The sequence below is a fragment of the Mirounga angustirostris genome, unplaced genomic scaffold (assembly GCF_029215605.1).
Source record: "Mirounga angustirostris isolate CCGP_5_RB_7025 unplaced genomic scaffold, mMirAng1.0.hap1 SCAF_12, whole genome shotgun sequence".
NCBI lineage: Eukaryota > Metazoa > Chordata > Mammalia > Carnivora > Phocidae > Mirounga > Mirounga angustirostris.
Genome location: NW_026991720.1, coordinates 18,373,803 through 18,398,553, shown reverse-complemented (window position 1 = coordinate 18,398,553; position 24,751 = coordinate 18,373,803). Strand labels below are relative to the sequence as shown.

Below are 24,751 nucleotides of genomic sequence, written 5' to 3'. Positions count from 1 at the left end.
CCCTGGCATCTCTCTTCTCCCACATTCTGACCTCCGGCTGGCGACTCCTACTTGCTAGAGGGTGACACAGTCCATAGAAGCCAGCTTCCCAGGGCAAAGAACACAACAGAGGAAAACAGAGCTGATCTGGGGAGAATCAAAGAACAATCAGAATACAGACATACCTCAGAGATATTGCAGATTCAGTTCCAGACTGTCACAATAAAGGGCATATTGCAATAATGTGAGTTAAATGAATTTTTTGGTTTCCTAGTGCATATAAAAGTTAGGTATACACTTGTCTATTAAGTGTACAATAATAGCATTCTGTCTAAAAAATGTACATACCTTAATTAAAAATACTTTATTGTTAAGAAGTGCTAATGATCATCTGAGCTTTTGGTGAGTCATCATCTCTTTGATAGTGGAGGGTCTTGCCTCAGTGTTGATGGCTGCTGACTGATCGGGATGGTGCTTGCCGAAGGTTGGGGTGGCTGTCAAAATTTCTCAAAATAACACGACGGAGTCTGCCACATCCATTGCCTCTTCCTTTTACAAATGATTCCTCTGTAGCATGCGATGCTGTCTGATACTATTTTACCCATGGTAGAACTTCTTTCACAATTGGGAGTCAAGCCTCTGCAATCCTGCCACTGCTTTATCGACTAAGTGCGTGTCACATTCTACATCCTCTGTTGTCATCTCAACAGTCTTCGTAGCATCTTCATCGGGAGTCAATTCCATCTCAAGAAACCACTTTCTTTGCTCATCCTTGAGAAACTCATCTGTCAAAGTTTTATCATGAGTTTGCAGCAATTCAGATACAAGAACAATGAGAAAGTTTGAACTATTGCAAAGGATTATCACAAGATGAGCCAGAGACCCAAAAATGAACAAACATTGGGAAAATGGCGCCGATGAACTCGTGTGCCTCAGGGTTGCTGCAAACCTTCAGTTTGTAAAAAATGTGGTATCTGTGAAGCACATAAAACCAAGTATGATTGCAGAGGTTTATTAACACTGGACCCAGTTACCTCAGGAAAGAAAACATGGTGGGGAGAGAGAACAAGAAAGGGGTTATGTTTATAAGGATACTGGTTAGGGAAAGTGTACAGTCTTTCATTGTTAATTGATTAGCAAAAGATGGAGAATTAAATAATCTGTGATTGGGCCAGTAGGTTTCTTTGCACTGTACTACGTTGACTTCAAGAATTTCTCTAAAGGCATCACAAGATAAGCCCATGGCACTAGAGGCGATCAGTGAAATTAATATTAAAGCATCTGGAAGATAATTATTTTGAGGAGGGCTAGGGTACTAAGTTTCAGGCCTGAATTTATGGATTTGGAATTGGGATTTAAGAAGAAATATCTTGGGCGCCTGGGTGGCTCAGTTGGTTAAGCGACTGCCTTCGGCTCAGGTCATGATCCCAGGGTCCTGGGATCGAGTCCCACATCGGGCTCCTGGCTCAGCGGGAAGCCTGCTTCTCCCTCTCCCACTCCCCCTGCTTGTGTTCCTGCTCTCGCTGTCTCTCTCTCTGTCAAATAAATAAATAAAATCTTAAAAAAAAAAAAAAAGAAGAAATACCTTAATGGATAGTGAAGCAAAACATATCTTGGTGCCAGAAGATTTCTAACACCTTTGAGCCATGAAACCCTGACACTGTTTCAATTTTGTGATACTCTTCTGATTCTTGGCCTATAAAAATATTATGTGGAGCTATTTACCAAACTTAACTCATGACATATCCATAAACCCACGCTTGCCAAAATATTTTAGGTGAGAGAAAGGAAGGCAAGTGATGCTGAGGACTCCTGGGTCCATATACATGCATGCCTATACATACACCAGCATCAGTGATCTTTCTTCAGCAAAATTACACTTCCTTTCCATCTTTGTTTCCAAAAATAGGCTAAAGTGAGTAAAACCCAAATATCAACACGTTGAGGATATCTTCTATTATACACAGAAGTATCTTAATATGCTGGGAAACAATATTATATATTGTACCAATTTGCCTTGAAAAATCAAGTAGCTGACTCTTCATCTGAACTCAAATAAGTGAGACACACTTCCTTGGTTTTGAGATTGTTCCTTAAACTAGATCTTTACCTCAGAAGAACTCTCGAACAATAATATTGTGGGGATAACGCTAGGTAAACTCAACGGAAGTGAATTCTAGGTCTTTAGGAATGCTAGATGTGAACCATTTCAAGTATCAGAAGATTTACTAACAATAGGTTCATACCAATATTTTATTAGTCAGTTTGCTTGATATTAAGCTAGCCTACATTGGGTTTCTTCAGAACAGACCCTGAGACTAGGGCCAAGGCTAGGAGTTTATTTGGAAGGCAATCTCAGGAAACATCGGTGGGGGGAGGGGGCAGTGAGACAGGGAAGGGAAGGAAGCCAGTAGATGAATTCATGAGTATGTTATAGCTGTGGGGAACTTGGGCTCATTTCTACTTCTACTGTGCAACTCTGGGAAGTGGTGTAGAGCAGACCCGAGAGTTGTCTCACCCAAAGGATGAGAAAGATGGAGGACTTAGCCACTAACTCCCATCTGTCATGAGTTTGAGGCTGGTCCCAGGGATGTCAACTCGCTGGCACCCAGAATGTTCCTGTGGTCAGATAACGCTCTCAGGCTAAGGGATGCAGGTATTGGCAACAGAAAGCTTATCAGCATGCATAGGAATGTTGAGTGACAAGGGGATATATAAATGGTGTGCCGAAAGTACCTACTCAGAGGCATAACCAATTATCAACACACTACTAAGGCCTCCTCTTAATGGGAGGAGACCAAAAGGCCAGCAACCAAGGCTGCCAAGATATGAGAAGCATAAACTGTAACCCTTCTAATAGCAGTCCTACTTTCTTCCCACATAGGATCCTTGCATGCTTCTCCTCGAGCCCCAGGCAGTCCCTAGAGGTCAGACTAAGGGAGGCCTGAGAATTGTAATCACCCTATTTCTCTACAGGCTTGAAAGCCACGGGATTACCCCTTTGAAGGGAAATACTGAAGCCGAGGTGCTTACTGTTCTTCAGTAAGATGCCCAATCTTATTGGAAATTGGACATTTGGTTTCCTCCCATTAAGAGGAAGCTTTAGTAGTGTGCTGATAATCGGTTATGCCTCTGAGTAGGTACTTTCGGCACACCATTTATATATCCCCTTGTCACTCAACATTCCTATGCATGCTGATAAGCTTTCTATTGCCAATAATTGTACTTTCCTTTTAGATTTTATGGCATGTCCCTGTCTTAACATGGGTCCCAGCCCTACAAGCTTCTTGTACCTGGTAACGTCAAACTGAATGAGCGACTATGACTAAGGCTGTTTGTATTTCTGAAATTGGGGACTGGAGGAGGGTGCAGGAAAGGAGAGTTTCCCCTGCCCTAAGGTTCCAGGGTGCTGCAAAAAAGACAGTGGTTGATGCTGATTCTAGAAAACTGGTTCTCATGGATCTTTTAGGCTGATTTCCTCATCTCCTAACTTTATGGGAGGAAGGATTCCTTTCAACAAAGTGAGGACTAGATAAGGAGTAAGTAGTTAACTAGAAAGGTGTGGTAGGTAGTTAAGTGTTCTGGGCAAGGGAATCATGTGTAAAAAATACATTAGGCCAAAGGAATAAGCTCACAAAAACATGCTCAATATCTTTAGTCATTAGAGAAATGCAAGTTAACACTAAACTGAGATACTACTTCACACCCAATAGAATAGCTAAAATTTAAGACCGACAAATACCAAGTGTTGATGAAGAGCCAGAACAATTAGAACTCATATATACTGCTGGTGGGAGTCTAAAAATGTGGTAAAGGGTGTGGTAGTTTCTTATAAACATATACCCACCTTAAGATCCAGCAATTGTAGATCTAGGTCATTGTCCAAGATAAGTGGAAATATACTTTCACAAAAGGACTTGTATAAACAATGTTCATAGCAGTTTTATTCACAATAGCCCCAAACTGGAAACAATCCAAATGTCTCCTGACAAGAGGATGGGTAAACAAGTTGTGGTATTATATTACCACTCAGTATTAAAAAGGATGACTTATTATACTGATACCTGCAACAACATGACCGAATCTCACAAACCTAATGCTGAGAAAAGAAGCCAGACATAAAAGGGAATATAAATACTGTATGTTTCCACTTAGGTGAAGTGCTAGAATAGGCAAAACTCACCTAGGGTGAAAAAAACAATGGTTGCTTCTGGGGGATTCAGGGAATCACCTGGGAAGGGAGGAGGACTCTTTCTCATGAGATGGAACTCTGGTAAGATCGTAGGTACACAGGTGTATCTAGTTGTCAAAATGGTTCAATTAATTGTGCATTTCAATATATGTACATTTTACCATAAAAACTCTAAAAAGTAATGATAACCAAATAGAGGGGCTGGAGAGTGGGTGGTATAGATAAAACAAGAGTGGTAGAATATTCATGGTTGAAGTTGAGTGATGAGTAAGTGGGATTCATTACACAATTCTGTTTATCTATGTTAGAAATTTTCCACACACACACACACACAAAAGTAAAAAAACAAAACTAAACAAAACCCAATAAGCAAACATCATCAAAAAGCTTTCAGGAAACTGAAAACAGTGCAGAATGGCTGAAGTGGAGTGCCTTTTCCACTCGTTCATCTAGTAGGAATCTTCCAGACAGTGGTGGACTGAAGATACCAAATCTCTTAGTCACATCTCACTTGAGAGCATGGATGGTTACAATGATTAGCTCACACAAACAAAAAGCTGTGGTGGGAAAAACACATTTATACCCCATGTGTAAACATAACTTACCAAATATTGTTCCTTGACGTACCTTGCAGCAGTTGGAACAAGCATTTATACATGAGCCATTTAGCTACCATGGAACATGGACATACTTACTGGTTACAGGCTCAGAGCAGTATAATCCCCTTTCTTAACCTGGTAAAGCTCCTGAAGTTGCAGTAACTAAAATACACCACACCCAATCAATAACTAATTTTAAAAAAGCGATACCTGTCTTATAAATCAAAAATCATGTCTGGAAATACATAATATGGCCAATAAATCATCACCTCTCATCACTTCCTACTTTAAAATAGATTAATGCCGGGGCACCTGAGTGACTCAGTCGTTAAGCGTCTGCCTTTGGCTCAGGTCGTGATCCCAGGATCCTGGGATCGAGCCCCGCATCGGGCTCCCTACTCGGCGGGAAGCCTGCTTCTCCCTCTCCCACTCCCCCTGCTTGTGTTCCTGCTCTCGCTATCTCTCTCTGTCAAATAAATAAATAAAAATCTTTAAAAGGATAAAAAATAAAATAAAATAGATTAATGCCAATGTTTTGAATGTTTCATAAGTCTACATTAAATTTCCTTCATCTTAATGCAATGCAGTTGTGTGTGAGAGAGAGAGAGTGGGGGGGAGGGAAAGGGAGAGAGAGAAATCAGGGGTTTCTGTAGACTTGTTAGAGTGAATTACAGATTTTAGGAAAAATTTAAAGTTCCCTTTAATTTTGCAGATGAGGGACTCGAAACCAGGACAAATGGAGTTACTTGTCCAGGATAACAAAAGTAAGACCATCACTCAGATCTTCTGATTTCTTCAAATTGAGACAGACTATTCTGCCTATGAATATGAATTTGAAATGAATATGAAATTCTTTCCATTAGCTGCATCCATATTGAATTACTCAAGAGAACTTTATCTTGGCAATTTACAGAACACTATACAAATTCAGAATTGTTCAAAATGTTTCCAGTGCCGTAGTAGAAATATACCTTTGCCCCATGGAGATTACCACACTGGAATACGGTGACATCTTCAGTATATGTGCTTCTGAAGTGAGCACAATACGGTGACATCTTCAAAAGATTGTGGAAAATACTGCCAATTCGCCATCTGCATTTGCTTGCTGACCCAGCATCAGAGTGGATATTGAACGATTCAAGAACTTTTCCTCTTTTTTTTTTTCTTGCCCACATCTTCACTTGGGTGCCATCACACACTCTTCACATCAGTTGTTTTTTTTTTTTTTTTAAGTAGCACGTTACAATCCATTATTAGTTTATGAAATAAACTAAATGGGACACAATCAGCATCTTTAAAATGAAATTAATTAGACTAGAAAATGGTGTACAACATACATAAGTTAGGGCAAGGACTATTTCATGAAATTTTTGTCTTAGTCATATGCATATGTGTGTGCACTGGGTGACAATATGACATTTGTTACTGTCGATCACAGTCAAAAGCACTTGAGAGCCAATAGTTCTCAGAGGGTCTCGTAAGGACTTTAATGTTCTGATTACTCCTTTCTCAACTCACGTTTGTGTTGTCTACTATTTTAATTTTCATTTTTAGAACCACAGAAATCAGACATTATTATCATCATCACTTATATAATGTCTGGATTTAACTACATGTTTGCTAGTTTCTGTGCATCTGTGAAAAAAAATTTTTTTTGCAGAGAAGGGGAGAGAAAGCACGTGTGTGGGTGGGATAGCGGGAAGGGCAGGGGGAGAGAGGGAAAATCTTAAGTACCCTCCGTGCCCAGCATGGAGCCTGACGCAGGGCTTGATTCCTGAGATCCTGACCTGAGCTGAAATCCAGAGCCGGACCCTTAACCAACTGAGCCACACAGGGGTCCCTGAACTTTTTTGTACTGTGGCAAAATTCACATAGCATAAAATTCACAATTTTAGCCATCTTAATGTGTATAATTCAGTGACAGTTCATTTACAACACTGTGCAACCATCACTTCTATCTGGTTCCAGAACATTTTTATCATCCCAAAAAGCAACTCCATACCAATTAAGCAGTCACTTCACATTCCTTCCTCTCCCCAGCCGTTGGCAACCAGTAATCTTCTGTTTCTATGGCTCTGCCTATTCTGGATATTTCAAATGGAATCATACAGTATGTGACCTTCTGTGTCTGGCTTCTTTCACTCAGCATAATGTGGTTATTGTCAATAGTGCCGCTATGGACATTTGTGTACAAGTATCTGTTTGAATACCTATTTTCAATTTGGGGGGGTAATATAACTAGAAATGGATTTGCTGCTTCATATGGTAATGCTATGTTTAACTTTTGAAGGAACCACCAAAATTTTTTCCATAGCAGCTACATTTAAAATTCCCACAAGCAATGTACAAGGGTTCTAATTTCCCTACATTCTCCCCAACACTTGTTATTTTCCATTAAAAAAAATCATAGCCATCCCACTGAGCATGAAGTGGGCATTTCATTGGGGTTTTGATTTGCATTTCTCTAAGGACTAATGATGTTGCACATCTTTTCATATGTGTGCTGGCCATTTGTGTATCTTCTTTAGAAAATGTCTATTCAAGTCTTTGCCCACACTTTTTTTTTTAATTTTTTAAAAGATTTTATTTATTTATTTATTTGTCAGGGGGAGAGAGAGAAAGAGAGCACAAGCAGCGGGAGGGACAGAGGGAGAAACAGGCCCCCTGCCGAGCAGGGAGCCTGATGTGGGCTCTATCCCAGGACCCTGGGATCATGACCTGAGCAGAAGGCAAACGCTTAACCGACTAAGCCACCCAGGCGCTCCTTTGCCTGCACTTTTTAACTGAGTTGTCTTTTCATTATTGAGTTGTTTAAGTTCTTTCTAAATTCTGAATACTAAACACATGATTTATATAATTAACAAATAATAGCTCCCATTCTGTAGGTTCTTTCATTTTTGATCATGTCCTTTGATGCACAAAATCTTCAATTTTGAAGTCCAGTATTTTTGTTGTTGTTGTTGCTTGTGCTCTTGGTGTCATATCTAAGAAACCATCCCCAAATCCAAGATCATGGAGATTTACCCCTGTGTTTTCTCCCAAGGGTATTATGGTTTTAGCTCTCACATTTAGGTCTTTGATCCATTTTGGGATAATTTTTGTGTACTTCATTCTTCTGCATGTGGGTATCTTGAACATGCTTTTAGAACCATTTTTCTTTTTAAAGTACACTTTTTTTTTTTTAAGATTTATTTATTATTTGAGAGCAGGAGGAAGGGGCAGAGGGAGAGCGAAGAGAGTCTTAAGCAGACCCCATGCTCAGCTCAGAGCTCAATCTCACAAACTTGAGATCACGACCTGAGCCAAAACCAAGAGTAGATGCTTAACTGACTGAGCCACCCAGGCGCCTCAAAGAACATTCTTTAAAAATTCCTTTACATAAGGTTTCTTGGTTGCAAATGTAATCTATGTTTATCTGAAAGTGTCTTTATTGCCTTTGTCCTTGAAAAATAGTTGTGCTAAATCCACGAATCTAGCTCGACAGTCATTTTCTCTTCAGAACTCTGAAGATATTATTCTGCTGTGTTCTGGTTTCCGTTGTTGCTATTGAGAAACTGATATCTACTTGTCCACCTTTATAAGTTATCTACCTTTTTCCTTCTGCCTACTTTTAAGATCTTCTCTTCATCTTTGATATTCTTAACATATATCTGGGTGTGACTTTCTTTTTATTTATCTATTCTATTTTGGACTTTTGTTTCCTCTATCTGTGGATTCATGTCCTTTCGGCAGTTTTGGGAAAATCTCAGCCTTTATGTCTTCAAATATTGCCTTTTTTTCTATTTCCTCCTTCTGTAACTCAAATTAGATATGTTATACTTATTCATTATACCCTCCATGTAGCTTAACATTTTTTCCATATTTAGTGCCTTCTTTATGTGTTATAGCCTGAGTATTTCCCTCAGATTTAACTCTCTTCAGCTACATATATTCTGCTGTTTAACCCATCCACTAAATCATTAATTTTAATAATTATATGTTATCTATAAATGTTCTAAGTGTTAAATGTGCCTGGTATCTTTATTAGAATTATATTTTGACCCTTTTTCAGTTTTTATTCCATCTTTTTTTTTTTTCCTAAGATTTTTTTATTTATTCATTTGAGACACAGAGAGAGCATGAGCAGGGGGACAGGCAGAGGGAGAGGGAGAAGCAGACTCCCCACTGAGCAGGGAGCCGGATGTGAGGCTCGATCCCAGGACCCCGGGATCATGACCCGAGCCAAAGGCAGACGCCCAACCATTTGAGCCACCCAGGCGCCCCCCATCTTTAATTTCTTGAAACACTGATCCATAATTACTTTATACTCTCTGTTTCATAATTTCAGTATCTAAATTCTCAGGAACTTCAATGTGTTGTTTTCTCCTGATTTTCACTCATGGTAGGTTTGTTAATTTCTTATTATATTTGATTGCATTTAATTTTAACAAATCAGGAGGCTTCAACTATATTTGTTCCTTCATGGATCCGGGGTGGGGACCACTCTAGGCCCCTTCAAAGACTTTGGCTTAAGGGAAGAGTCTCACTCTCCACTTCACAGAAAGCCCACAACTTTAAAGGTCACATAATTAAATAACATCTTAAATTTACAGACAAGTAACTTCGATTACAGTTTTAAGCAATTTATCCCAAGGTCACACAGCTAGTATAATAAATCGTGGGAGCAGACCCAAAGTCTCCTGACTCCAAGCCATGCTTATGTATTACACCACACTCTACAATTGATTTGACTTGATACAAATTGTTCAAGTATGTGACATTGCATACCAAAAAGAAGAGGGGGGGAATGCTCTCTTTGAACTAGTTGTTTTCTTCCTTGCCTTTTACAGAACTGATGACTTCATACATAATCTTGTTTGCTGAAAGAAGCACATATTCTTGATGAATATAAATCCTCTATTGTGTTTTTTTTTTTAAATAATTTGTGCTATAAGGACAAAAATCTTTTCTTTCTTTCTTCTTCTTCTTTTTTATTTTGGTGACAGTTCAACTCCTAAGTTCAGTAGATAAGGATGGATACTGCCCAACAGTAAATGAGAAACGCAGTTCTAGTTAGAGCCCAGGAAAAAGCTGATTGGTGCATCAGAGTCAAGATCTCAGAGATATAAATAGAAAATGTCTGATGAATGAGGTTAAGAGGGAAAGGAAGAAGTGTACATGTGTGGAGTGGGGCAGGGTGAAATTTGAAATTCCAGAAGATGTATATGCTTAGCTGATTTGGGGTAGGTTTTAAAGGGGTAAAGACTCAATGCACATTAATGTCTACTTTTCTACCTCCCTTCAGGGTGAGGCTGAGTAGAACTGGACTGGAGTTTCTTTAGTGATTTGCTTAGTGAAAGGCTGCTACGTGGTTGAGCCTGTAGCACTAATAGACTCCCATTTGGTCATCAGGGGCTATAGCTGTTTCCTACAATGCTGGGAATCCAGAATAACATATAGAGTTTCCTCCCTAGTAACAGAGGTGAGCTATGGAGGCAGAGTGGGGAGGCAGAATGTATAAGATAGATGTAGCTAGGCTGGGTAGAGCAGGGAGCAGTGAAGGATAGGCATGTGTAAACATACAGGTGAGGAGAGAGAGAGACAGAAGTTACCTACAATGGTAACCCTCCATACCCAAGAATGGCACAAGACTGTCCCATAGCTCACAGCTGGGATTAGTAACAGACTAGCTAGGAAGACACTACACATGTTTCACTACTTAAATAGCCTTCTCTGATGTGTCGCTTGTCATTTAAGGTCTGATAGCTCTTTTTGGCCCACTGATGGGTATAGCAGGAAATGACAAAATATGGGGTAGATGCCTAGTAGGTGGTTAGAGTGAATATGGGAGATGAGTCAGGAGGTTATGCAGCCAAAGAGAAATGAGGGCAACTTGATTAAGAAAAGGATTATTAGTACAATCCAAAAAGAGATTTGAAATTTATAAGAGAACACTACATAAAATTTTGCCATAAACTGGAAAATCTACATGAAATAGATGATTATATAGAAAATACAAATTACCAAAAGTAATTAAAGAAGAGATAGAAAAATGTACATAGACCAAGTAGCACCAGGTGGGAGGTGGGGTTGAGGGAGTAAAAAGCGTGTAAAAATGTCTACCCTCTAAAAAATCCCCAAGCTAAGATGATTTACCAAGAGAACTCTAGCAAACATTCAGAGTACAGGTATTATCTATGATAGTCACATTTTTCCAAAGTATCAGAAAAGAAGGAGTTTTCCCAATTCATCTTATAAAGTTGTAATAACCCAGGACCAAAACCTTGTCAAGAATTACTCAAAACTGGGCGCCTGGGTGGCTCAGTTCGTTAAGCGACTGCCTTCGGCTCAGGTCATGATCCTGGAGTCCCAGGATCGAGTCCCGCATCGGGCTCCCTGCTCAGCAGGGAGTCTGCTTCTCCCTCTGACCTTCCTCCTTCTCTCTCATTCTCTCTCTCTCAAATAAATAAATAAAATCTTAAAAAAAAAAAAAAGAATTATTCAAAACTGAAGACCAGCCTCTCTAAATAAATAAATAATCATAAAATATATAATAATTCATTCTAACAGTATATTTATAAAATATACTGTGCCAAAGTAGGTTTTAGTTCAGAAATTAAAGGATTGTACTGAATACTAGAATAACTATAAAGTGATCCATTAATGAATTTTATTAATAGAACAAAAGATTTAAAAAGCAAAAGAGCAAGAGCAAGTAATTACAGCAGAAGTCAGAGGCTGAAGAAGCTGCCTACTTGAAGTCTAGTCAAAATGCAGTGAAGATGGGGTGCCTGGGTGGCTCAGTCGATTAAGCATCTGCCTTTGGCTCAGGTCGTGATCTCAGGGTCCTGGGATGTCCTCCTGAGTCGAGCTCCCTGCTCAGCGGGGAGCCTGCTCCTGCCACTCCCCCTGCTTGTGCGCATGCTGTCAAATAAATAAATAAAATCTTTAAAAAAAAAAGAGGGGCGCCTGGGTGGCTCAGTCGTTAAGCGTCTGCCTTCGACTCAGGTCATGATCTCAGGGTCCTGGGATGGAGCCCCACATCGGGCTCCCTGCTTGGCAGGAGGCCTGCTTCTCCCTCTCCACTCCCCCTGCTTGTGTTCCCTCTCTCGCTGTATCTCTCTCTGTCAAATAAATAAAAAATCTTAAAAAAAAAAAAAAAAAGAAAAAGAAAAAATGCAGTGAAGATGATTATTGTAAGCAAAGAACAGGGACAAAGAGAAAATAAAGTATAGGGACTGAGTCTGTAATTTAGACGTGTTTGGTGATCTTTCCTGTCATTTTTTTCCCTTTGGGGCCCTTCTACTATAGTAGGAAGATCCTTTCTCACACAAATAATTCAAGCTATTTAGTATCCCAAGAGGTTCCCAGTAGTGTACTACCACCAAAGCTGGAATTAAAAATATACTTATTAAAAATATCTAGATTGGGCGCCTGGGTGGCTCAGTCGTTAAGCGTCTGCCTTCGGCTCAGGTCATGATCCCAGGGTCCTGGGATCGAGTCCCACATCGGGCTCCCTGCTCGGCGGGAAGCCTGCTTCTCCCTCTCCCACTCCCCCTGCTTGTGTTCCTGCTCTTGCTGTCTCTCTCTGTGTCAAATAAATAAATAAAATCTTTAAAAAAAAAAATCTAGATTTATCTGTGAAGTTGGCTGATGATGAAGAGTCCTATCAGCCTACTGTTCACACCTGCGAGATGTTAGGACCTCTGAGATTTCAGTCGGTCAACAGACATTTGGGGTAGATGCTGAGTGTGGATTATGGCTGCGGTTAGCCCTGAGGAGGACATATCTGCTCTTGTCACTCACTTGGTGACCTTGGGTCATTTATTTCAACTCTTCAAGGCCCTATTCTCATCTGTAAAATGGGGATAATACGAACGTATCTCATAGGGTCGTTATGAGAATGAAAATGAGATCACAAAGATGAAGAAGCACAGAGCCTGGCTATGGGAAGGCCCAGGAGCCCTTAGCTGAAATGGATCACTACTGTGTTCTTTCAGAAAGGCCCCGTTGCCAACCCCTTCACACGTGCTAGCTCCTCTGAGCGCCACGCAGCGCATCAACGTTGCCCTTCCCAAGTGACGGCCCCTCTGAAGTTCTGCAGCCTGACACCTCAGAATTGCTCTGATTATACTGCTCTTCTGTGAATTTTGTCAGAGCAAACCAACATTCAACAGACGTAAGCGTTAATATCTGCTTTCCTCCTTATGTTAATTGAGCAAGGAGTCAGCAGGATGTAAACTAAATAGCCCTTGAATATGGACTTATACATAAATATTGAGATACACTAGGTTTCTGGCATTAGGAAGCAAGCTAATTTGCGGTATTAATTTTCTTTTTCTTTTATATTTTAGAACACTTTGCTACTTTTTTGAAGTACTATTCTACGGGTACAAATATTTCATTCTGTCCTCACAATAACACTGGGAAATACACAGGGTAAAGTACATTTTTCCCATTTAACTGGTGTGAAAACTGAGGCTCAGAGAAGTGTAGTGATTCATCCAATGCCAAACAGATATTTGGTGTCAGAATTTGAACTACCACCAACTAGATCCTAAGACACCATATACAGGAGTGCTTTTTTGTTTATCTTTCCTTCCCTCCATCCTTCCCTGTCTCCTTCCATCCCTTCTTTTCTTCCTCTTTTTCCTTCCTTCCCTACCTCCAGGTCCTCCCTCCCTTCATTATGCAATATTTCACAAATATATATTCCTGCCTAAGTGAGTGTCTATTAACCCATCTTTCAGCTTAAGAAATGTTATTACCCATACCTCTGAAGCCCACTGCATCCCACTCCCTACCTAACCACTATCCTGGATTTTGTAGTTATCATTCCCTTGTCTTTCTAGCTTTATCATCTTATCATTTGTGCATCCCTACAAATGTCTATATTATTTCATTTTGCATGTGGATGGATTTTAAGTAAATGGAATCATACTGCAGATATTCATCTCTGTGTAATATTCTATGTCTGAGATTCATTCATGTTGGTGTGTGTAGCTGTAGTTCATTTCCATTGCTTTAGAGGGTTCCACTTTATGAATATACCACACTCTATTCACCTTTTCGCCGACTGATGGGCATTGGGTTCAGTTCTGTGCTACTCTGAACAAAGTTGTGCATACTCCTGTCGCACACGGGCAAGAGCTTTTCCAGTGGAAATACTGGTTCATGGAATGCACCTACCTACAACTTTACTAGCTAATGCCAAATTGTTTTCCAAACCAATTGTACCAACTCCCATAAGCATATGAATTCCAAGGACTCTGAATTTTCATCGACTTGAAATTGTCAGAAATTTTAGCCAGATCTTGGTTTCCAAACACCACTCTAAGACAGACACCAGAGCTCCTTGGAGAAATAGTTGATTCCAGGGCCAAGGCAGGTAATATGTGAGATGAACCTGGAATGTCTTGTGGTCCCAGAAAGTAAGAACATGCTCCAAAACAAAACAGGACTGGGGACCAAACTGAATTAGCTCTTAAGTGCCACAGTTGGAACAATTCGAGCAGCAAGATAAATAATCACAGTGTTAGATTCTAATCCATAAATATAATAAATATCCATGAGTCCATACTGAAAAAAGTAATTAATTAAATAAGTAAGCGGGGGAGATGGGACAACTCTTCCTTACAGTAGAATTTGAGTGAATAAGTGTAAAAGGAAAGAGAAAAATAGAAAATTACCACAAAATACCACAATAATAATGCTTGCAGACAAGCTCCATCAATAGATGATAAAATTAGTGGGTCAGAGTTTGTGGAGAAATAAAGTTCACATCATTTCAAAATATCTGCCCCAAGATATTTATTAGTTACAAAGGGAAATTCAGTAATTTTAAGCGGGGAAACTTGGCAGAAACCACCTTAAACCAAGTGATCAAAGTTAATACCACCAATTATAAGATACGTCAACATCATGAACCCCGTTATAGGAGGCAGTATGAAGAACACAGTACTCCGTGGTAATCTCACCAAACGTACATCACCTCAGGTCAATTATGAGAAAACATCTGGCAAACTCAAACTGAGAGACATTTGACAAAATCATCTGTACTCTTCAAAAATATCAAGGTTGTGAAAGACAAGGAATGACTGAGGAGCGATTACACACTGCAGGGGACTAAGGGCAACTGCCAACTTCTTGGCACCCCCAGAGCCTCCCCTACACACATTTAAGTGTCCCCTAGCCTTCCACCAAAACACTGCCTTCCACCAAACCATCTCAATAATTGCACTGGCATTATATTTGTTGGGCTGTAATCAACAATTCATGAGTTGGGTCTCTTTCCTATTGGGCCATGCTCCTTAAGGACACGGAAAATACTTCACTTCTCTTGCTCCTAGCACAGTTCATGGTAGGCACTAAAAGTATTGTTAATTCAATTTATTCAAAATTCCTACCACGATTTCTTTTAACTTTTTAAAAAATACTTATTTATTTTTGAGAGGGAGAGAGTAAGAGAGGGAGAGCACAAGTGGAGAAGCAGACGCCCCGCTGAGTAGGGAGCCCGATGTGATATGGGACTCCATCCTAGGACCCTGGGATCATGACCTGAGCAGAAGGCAAATGCTTAACCGACTGAGCCACCCAGGCACCCCCTGCCACAATTTCTTATGTTAGGAGACATTTAATGAATAATTGGTTACTTTTGGGTTTGATTTGCTGGTTGAGACCAGATTCTGTGCATTTCTGAAGATTTTACTATTTTTTTATTCTTCCTTTTCCTTTTTTGCTCTTCTTTCTCCTCCATTTTTAGAGAAGGTAGAGATGCTATAAAGCATAAGGAAATATACGAGTTTAAGCAAAGAGGAATACATATATATATTTATATATTATATACCTAATACAATAAATTATGTATATATTTCTTAAATTTACCCTTTTTTGGAGATAAAAATGTAACTTTTTCCCTAATACTTTATTAAAAGTTGGCCTGTTATTAATATTTTGCCTAATATTATTGGGCTTGGAGCTGAGAACACAGGTTTTTTCCTACTGGTCTTAAAAATACTTTTCAGGGGGGCACTTGGTAGCTCAGTGTTAAGCATCCCACTCTTGATTTTGGCTCAACTCGTGATCTCAGGGTTGTATGATCGAGCCCGGGTTGAGCTCTATGCTGGGCATGAAGCTTGTTTGGGATTCTCTCCCTCTGCCCCTCCCCACTCCCACCCTGCTCTTGCATGAGTGCTCTCTCGCTCTCTCTAAAAAAAATAATAATAATAATAATAAATAATTTTCAACACAAGGGAAGTTTTAGCAAGATATGGCTGCCTGGCCTTTATACACTTGCTTAGGGTTCCAAAGATGAAGAAATGTAGGTCATGTGGCACTGTAGTTCTCTGCTTCAACGGTCACTGAGTAATCATGGATCACAGTAATCAGAGTTTCAGCACGTCATTCAGCATGTCAGGAATCATCAGCATTGATGCCTTTGCCACTACTCACCTTATAAATCATAACTAGTTTACAGAATAACCTTTTTTTGCTAACTTTTACATCCTGTGGTTACCAACAGGTGATTTCCCTGTTTCTCTTATCTGACATCTCACTGAAAGATGATGTCAGGGACTAGTTAGGATACTCAACTGGCATAAAAAGACCAATGCTCAGTTGCTGGTACTGGCTGATGGTTACAAAACTGGTAACACGTTGCTTATTCTCATTATTCTGTACATGATAAACGAAGCCAGTCAAGCTATTTTCTAAATTTAATTAGTAAAGATTCTGTGAAGATTCAAATGGGAAACGTGAACAGCTTCTTCTCACTCGTGTGACTCGAGTCACAGACCTATAGGTAAAGTAGCTTCTCTCTGGACACAAAACAGCACTTAGAAGTAGCTATAGAAGGGGTGCCTGGGTGGCTCAGTAGGCTAAGCGTTTGCCTTCAGCTCAGGTCATGATCCCAGGGTCCTGGGATGGAGCCCCACATCAGGCTCCCTGCTCAGCGGGGAGTCTGCTTCTCCCTCTCCCTCTGCTCCTCCCCTCTGCTCCTGCTCTCTGTCTCAAATAAATAAATAAAATCTTAAAAAAAAAAAAAGAAGAAGAAGTAGGTATAGGAATGACAGCTCTGGAGGCCACCAGAAAACATTCTGTTAAAAAATTCTGGGACCTCAGGTAGCCTCAAAAATGTCTATTACATTTGACAAAATACAGCATCCTTTCCTGATTAAAACTCTTCAGAGTGTAGGGATAGAGGGAATGTTCCTCAATTTCACAAAAAGCCATCTATGAAAAGCCCACAGTGAATATCATCCTCAATGGGGAAAAGCTGAAAGCCTTTCCCTTAAGATCAGGAACATGACAAGGATGCCCACTCTCGCCACTATTGTTCAACATAGTACTAGAAGTCCTAGCATCAGCAATCAGACAACAAAAAGGAATAAAAGGTATTCAAATTGGCAAAGAAGTCAAACTCTTTCTCTTTGCAGATGACATAATACTTTATGTGGAATATCCAAAAGACTCTACCGCAAATTACTAGAACTCATCCAGCAATTCAGTAATGTGGCAGGATACAAAATCAATGCACGGAAATCGGTTGCTTTTCTATACACTAACAATGTAACTGTAGAAAGAGAAATTAGGAATCGATTCCATTTACAATAGCACCAAAAACCATAAGATACCTAGGAATAAACCTAACCAAAGAAGTAAAGGATCCATACTCTAGAAACTACAGAACACTTATGAAAGAAATTGAAGAAGACACAAAAAGATGGAAAAACATTCCATGCTCATGGATTGTAAGAATAAACATTGTTAAAATGTCTATGCTGCCCTGAGCAATCTACACTTTCAACGCCATCCCTATTAAAATACCATTGGCGTTTTTCAAAGAGCTGAAACAAATAATCCTAAAATTTGTATGGAACCAGAAAAGACCCCGAATCACCAAGGAAATGTTGAAAAAGAAAAACAAAGCTGGGGGCATCATGTTGCCTGATTTCATGCTATATTGCAAAGCTGTGATCACCAAGACAGCATGATATTGGCACAAAAACAGACACATAGATCAATGGAACAGAATAGAGTCTCCAGGAATCGACCCTCAACTCTATGGTCAACTAATCTTCGACAAATCAGGAAAAAATATCCAATGGAAAAAAGTCTCTTCAATAAATGGTGCTGGGAAAATTGGACAGCTATATAGAGAAGAATGAAACTCGACCACTGTCTTACACTATACACAAAGATAAACTCAAAATGGATGAAAGACTTCAATGTGAGACAGGAATCCATCAAAATCCTAGAGGAGAACATAGGCAGTGACCTCTTCGACATCGGCCACAGCAACTTCTTTGATGACATGTCTCCAAAGGCAATGGAAACAAAAGCAAAAATGAACTTTTGGGACTTAAGATAAAAAGCTTCACACAGTAAAGGAAACAGTTAACAAAACTAAAAGGCAACCCACAGAATGGGAGAATTTGCAAATGACATTACAGATAAAGGGCTGGGATCCAAGATCTATAAAGAACTTCTCAAACTCAACACCCAAAAAGCAAATAATCAAGTCAAAAAATGGGCAGAAGACATGAACAGGCACTTCTCCAAAGAAAACATACAAATGGCTAACAGACACATGAAAAAATGTTCAACATCATTAGCCATCAGGGAAATTCAAATCAAAACCACATTAAGATATCACCTTACACCAGTTAGAATGGCAAAAATTAACAAGGCAGGAGACAACAAATGTTGGAGAGGATGTGGAGAAAGGGGAACCCTCTTTTTTTTTTATTTTAAAGATTTTATTTATTTATTTGACAGAGAGAAAGACATAGCAAGAGAGGGAACACAAGCAGGGGGAGTGGGAGAGGGAGAAGCAGGCTTCCTGCGCGGAGCAGGGAGCCCGATGCGGGGCTCGATCCCAGGACCCTGGGATCATGACCTGAGCTGAAGGCAGACGCTTAATGACTGAGCCACCCAGGCACCCCGAAAGGGGAACCCTCTTATACTGTTGGTGGGAATGCAGGCTGGCACAGCCACTTTGGAAAACAGTAGGGTGGTTCCTCAAAAATTTAAAAATAGAGCTACCCTATGACCCAGCAATTGCACTACTGGGTATTTACCCCAAAGATACAGATGTAGTGAAAAGAGGGGGCACATGCACCCCAATGTTCATAGCAGCAATGTCCACAATAGCCAAACTATGGAAGGAGCCGAGATGCCCTTCAACAGATGAATGGATAAAGAAGATGTGGTTCATATATACAATGGAATATTACTCAGGCATCAGAAAGGATGAATAGCCACCATTTGCATCGACATGGATGGAACTGGAGGGGATTATGCTAAGTGAAATAAGTCAAGCAGAGAAAGACAATTATCATATGGTTTCACTCATATGTGGAACATAAGGAATAGCACGGAGGACATTAGGGGAAGGAAGGGAAAATGGAAGGGGGGAAATCAGAGTGGGGAGACGAACCATGAGAGACTATGGACTCCAGGAAACAATCTGAGGGTTTCAGAGGGGAGGGGGGTGGGGGGAAAGGGTAGCCTGGTGATGGGTATTACGGAGGGCACGTGTTGTAATGAGCACTGGGTGTTATACGCAAACAATGAATCATGGATCACTACATCAAAAACTAATGATGTACTGTATGGTGACTAACATAACATAATGTCTGTTACACAGGGAAAAGATACTTTACATAACAAGGCTTGGTTTAGAAGCTTATGATAATTTCCTTTGTAAATAGGTTGTCTTTTGTTTGCTGTTGTGATTTCTTTATACCATTTTAGATTTCTTTAGTATTTCCCCCCCTCTGTATTTTTAAAAATGACTAGGCTTCCTGTTATCTCAACACATTAGCATCTGTGGCCTGGTCCTTGTTTTTATAAGTAATCACATGCCTTACCCTCCGTAGTGCAGCCCCTGCAACCTTATCTGCTAAGACCAGCCTTCTCCTGCCCGAGGAGGGCCTCCCATTTGCTTGCTGTATCTGTTTTTCTCCAGAAGAAAACAAGAGAATATCAACAAGGTTGATTTTATTCTATACATAAGAAATAATATTGGGTCCTTAATCTATCGTGGAGACTTTTTAAAATGAAAACTTCTTGGGCTCCTTTCCATGTGCTAACTTATTTAAATAATACAACTTTATAAGGTAGGTACCTTTACTGTGCTCATTATACAAGAGAAGAAATAAGGCAAGGATGCTCAACAAGTTGCCCAAGTTTGCATGGTTAGTACAGAAGACAGTCAGGATTGGAACGCAGGCGAACTGGCTCCAAGCCCACACTCTTACACTTCTTTTGAACCTCCAAATCATATTTTCTTCCTGCTGGATAATTATTAGTCCCCAGTAATATACCTGCATTAGAGAGTCAGCCTAGGAGTTAGGAAACTTGGATTATTGTTCTGTGCTTTAACTTGGGAGGAAACAGCGTTCTAGGGAGGGAAGTGCATGTACAAAGGCCTAGAGGTTGTAGGGAGGAAGAAGTAAGACCAACATTAGGAACAATGGGAAACCACTGCAGTGTTTTTTGTTTTGTTTTGTTTTAAAGGTTTATTTATTTATTTTAGAGGGGGTTAGGGGCAGAGGGACAGGGAAAGAGAGAATCTCAAGCAGACTCCCTGCTGAGTACGGAGCCTGCCATGGGGCTCAGGCTCTATCTGACGACCCCAAGATCATGATCTGAACAGAAATCAAGAGCCGGAGGCTTAATGGACGGAGCCACTCAGGCGCCCTCTTCCAGTAAAGATTTATTTACCATCGCAGTGTTTTAAGCTGGAGGGGCTGGGAGGTTAGTTGTCATATGACTACAAAGATACTCCACCCAGATCACCTTGGCTGCGTAAAAGAGAGCAACAGTGGATTCAGGAAAATTTGGTTAGGAGTCTACTGAGAAACTCCAGGCAGGAGGTTATGGTAGCTTGGGTTAGGGTGTTGAGAGTGTATGGGAGGAAGAGGAGGAATGGAAAAAAGGTATTTTAAAACAGGTACCCTTGATTGAAACTGATTTTGATTAGATTGTATAAAAAACCTTAACAAAACATTCTAGTAATTATACCTCCAAATAAGGATTACTGGCTTAAAAGTGTCATATTGGGATGTTATACACCCATTTCAAGAATGCTTCATGGCTGGGGCGCCTGGGTGGCTCAGTTGGTTAAGCGACTGCCTTCGGCTCAGGTCATGATCCTGGAGTCCCGGGATCGAGTCCCACATCGGGCTCCCTGCTCAGCAGGGAGTCTGCTTCTCCCTCTGACCCTCCTCCCTCTCATGCTCTCTCTATCTCATTCTCTCTCTCAAATAAATAAATAAAATCTTTAAAAAAAAAGAATGCTTCATGGCTCTAAACAATTCTGGAAAACCTTTTTTAGAATTTCCTCCAGAGGGCGCCTGGGTGGCTCAGTCGTTAAGCGTCTGCCTTCCGCTCAGGTCATGGTCCCAGTGTCCTGGGGTCGAGTCCCGCATAGGGCTCCCTGCGCCGCGGAGAGCCTGCTTCTCCCTCTCCCGCTCCCCCTGCTTGTGTTCCCTCTCTCGCTGTGTCTCTGTCAAATAAATAAATAAAATCTTTAAAAAAAAAAAAAAGAGGGCGCCTGGGTGGCTCAGATGGTTGGGCATCTGCCTTCGGCTCAGGTCATGATCCCGGGGTCCTGGGATTGAGTCCCGCATCGGGCTCTCTGCTCCTTGGGAGCCTGCTTCTCCCTCTGCCTCTCTCTCTCTGTCTCTCATGAATAAATAAATAAAAATCTTTAAAAAAATAAAAAATAAAGAATTTCCTCCAGAAACAGTTTGAGCCAAACCAGAAAAATAGGCTTATTGTTATATACATCTTCATGTCATATATATCATACTTCAAGTCACATTTCATACCATATATACAAATATACATATATATATATACAAGCATACATACATACATTCATACATATACACAAACACACACATACAGTCATACTTCTTAACTCCCAAAAGCTAAGGAAACTATGTGTAATATTGTTAAATTGTTGCAGGGTTTTAAGAGCTTCCTTTTATGACTCTGAACTTCCAATATATACAGTAAGATCACTTATGTAAGAAAATAAGCAAAAATATGTAGGAAAAAAGCTAAGTCATCTGACTGTTCATCAAAAACTGAAGATAGGGGCCCCTGGATGGCTCAGTTGGTTAAGCATCTGACTCTTGGTTTCCACTCAGGTCATGATCTCAGGGTCGTGGGATCGAGCCCCATGTTGGGCTCTGTGCTCAGCACGGAGTCTGCATGTCCCTCTCCCTCTGCTCCTCCTCCCTTCCCCTTGCTTGTGCTCGTTCTCTCTCTCAAGTAAATAAATAAATAAAATCTATAAAAAAAAAACCCTGAAGATATATTCTTGAGGCAAAGAGTGAGCCAACTCGGAAAACCCACAGATGGAAGGAAGTCTTTTTTTTTTTTTTTTTAGATTTTTTATTTATTTATTTGACAGAGAGAGAGAGAGAGACAGAGAGAGAGAGCATAAGCAGGTGGAGCGGCAGGCAGAGAGAGAGGGAGAAGCAAGCTCCAGGAGAAGCAGGCTCCCTGAGAAACAGGGAGCCTGATGCGGGGCTCGATCCCAGGACCCCGGGATCATGACCTGAGCCGAAGGCAGTCGCTTAACCAACTGAGCCACCCAGGTGCCCCAGGAATTCTTGGACAGTAGGGGATTTGTTTTTTTTTTAGTGAGTAGATAACAAATATATCCTAGAAGATTGACAACAAATTCCTCACAGAAAAAGAATCAGCTTTTAGGAATAGTGGGAAGCTTGGTGGGAAGGGTCCAAATTTCAGAACCAAGCGTAGGAGTCAATGTCTGGTTCTCTAACTAGCTCTGCAGGCTTGGACAAATTCTCTGAGCCTTACTCTCCTCATCTATAAAATGAACATATAAATGCCAGGAGTCTGGTGAGGTTCTGTTAATGGAGCCCTGACTTCCACCCCCTCTCCCCATTTTCTGTCACCTAAACTCCTTTACTTCAGGTTAAAGAACCAGAAACGCTGAGGGAAGCAGTAAAAGGGCAACCCTCCTTCCTGGAGCTTTCAGGCTTACATGGCTTCAGCATTCAGGCTCTGCTATACCCCGCACAGAGAAAAAAATTACTGGCCACCTTTATCATCAGCCTTGTCAAAAAAGAACTGTGGCAAGTAGGCAGTGCCTTCGGTTCAAAAGACATTCCCAGAGCACCCTGTCATTAGGGGACAGAAGCAGCCCATTTAAATCCCTGAATCTTTTCAACAAACTGAAATCCCCTCAATGTCCGAGAGTAGCAGATGAGTTGAAGAGTGAGACATAATACTTGAAGGCAGGTGGAATTACATCTTGAAAAAGAGTATTAAATGACAGGGGGACATGTTCATGATAAATGAAGTAAATGTTGCTGTAAAATAGTATATACATTATAGATTCCTGGTTTTTTTTTTAAATAATTGATTTATAGGGAAAAACAGAAGGAAATAAAAATTGTCAATGATAAATTCTGAGTGGTAAGGTTATGGGGGCTTTAAATTTTTTTTCTAAGCCTTATACGATAAATGTAATATTTTTTTAATATAGAGTTATAATATGTAAATATGATACAGCTTTTAAACAACTCCACCAGGCAGAAATTGTGACTTTTTGTTCATCACCACAGAAAAACAAGCATTTTAAAGAAATGTGGCCTTTTTCTCAGCGTGAGGTAAAGAATTTGTATAGGGGCAAAGTGCCTCTTGATTTTCTATAAGTTTCCTCCCTTTCTCCCTTGTCCCACCTTTCAAAGAGTTTTGGGTCCCCACCCACCCTTAACTGAGTGTGGAAAAAAAGAAAAAAATCTTTTCCTGCCTGAAGATGCTCAATGTTGAGACTTAGAATAGGGAAATTGCACATTGTTCAGATTTCCCAGTACTGGTGGCTCCTGGCCGAGCTGGTGCATCTGTACCTTCTCCACCTTTGGCTCCTGACGGTCGACTCCTGTATCCTCTGCAGGAGTTCAAGTCTCTGCTTGAGAGCAGGAAAGGAGGGGAAAGCACAAGGCCCAAACTTTCTTGAGTTCTTAAAGTAAGAGTACTTCTAAGTAGCTAGGACACTTTACATTTATCATTACTGTGATTGTTAAGAGTAACTACCATTTATTGAACCCTTTTCATAGACACTGTATTATTGCATTGAATTTTCACATTAGTCACTTAGGGCTTCTCCCCATTTCATGGATAAAGACGTAGGCTGTGGTCAAGTGGCATGCCTAAGTTCCCAGTGCTAGAAAATGGCAGACGTCAGGCGCTTCACAGATTGCAAAATTATTTATTGCCTGTTATTCTTCACACTACTCTGTGAGATGAAGATTCTACGTTTTCACTTGTGAAATGAAGGGACGGATGCCTTTAAAGTCCGTTCTGTGGGTCTACATGACTGATCCTTGAGAACATTTCCAACTTTTGGTTTCACTGGAGGAGACCTGTACTTAATAGGGCAATGATGGGAGCCAAACATAAGCCTACTAGCCTATTCAAATTTTAATCTGAATCTGAAGAAGGTAGGGTGGGGTGGGACACTAGATACTAGCAGTGAACAACCAGATTATGATGTGACCTCATACCGTGAAGACAAGGAGACAGTTGTACATTGGCTATAGGGCCACAGAATTCTGGAATTTGCTGGTGGGAGGGTGTGGGGCAGGAAACCAATAGCTCTACCAGGGTAGAAAAAGGCAGAATAGCCTAGGTCGGTGGATGCTTTGATGCTTGGTGGATGGGCTCAACCCTACCTCAAAGGTAGGGGCTCTGTACAAATAGCTGTGAAGTTATTTGGGCCAAGTATGTATGCGATTATAAAAGTATTTTATTCAGGTCCTGAATAAGACAATCTGCTACCAATCTTTAAAGTACCACATGTGTTAACATTGACTTTTCAATACACGTAACAGAAAAACAAAGAGACAACACAGCTATAATAATTTATGCATTTTCATTTCTTGCTTGGATGAAAGTGGGACTACACCAAAAGTTGCTGGAAGTAAAGTAGTGAACTGAGACACTGGGTTATTTTCGT

General features: G+C 40.4%; 1 long non-coding RNA gene across 1 annotated transcript in view; it reads right to left on the bottom strand.

Annotated features, from left to right (window-relative positions):
- The window catches only part of LOC123835284 (uncharacterized), a 49,741-nt gene that overhangs the window by 23,363 nt on the left and 1,627 nt on the right, over positions 1-24,751 (bottom strand). The window contains exon 2 of the long non-coding RNA XR_010406364.1: positions 328-953. This is a non-coding gene — a long non-coding RNA (uncharacterized LOC123835284). The remainder of the gene's footprint in view (positions 1-327; positions 954-24,751) is intronic.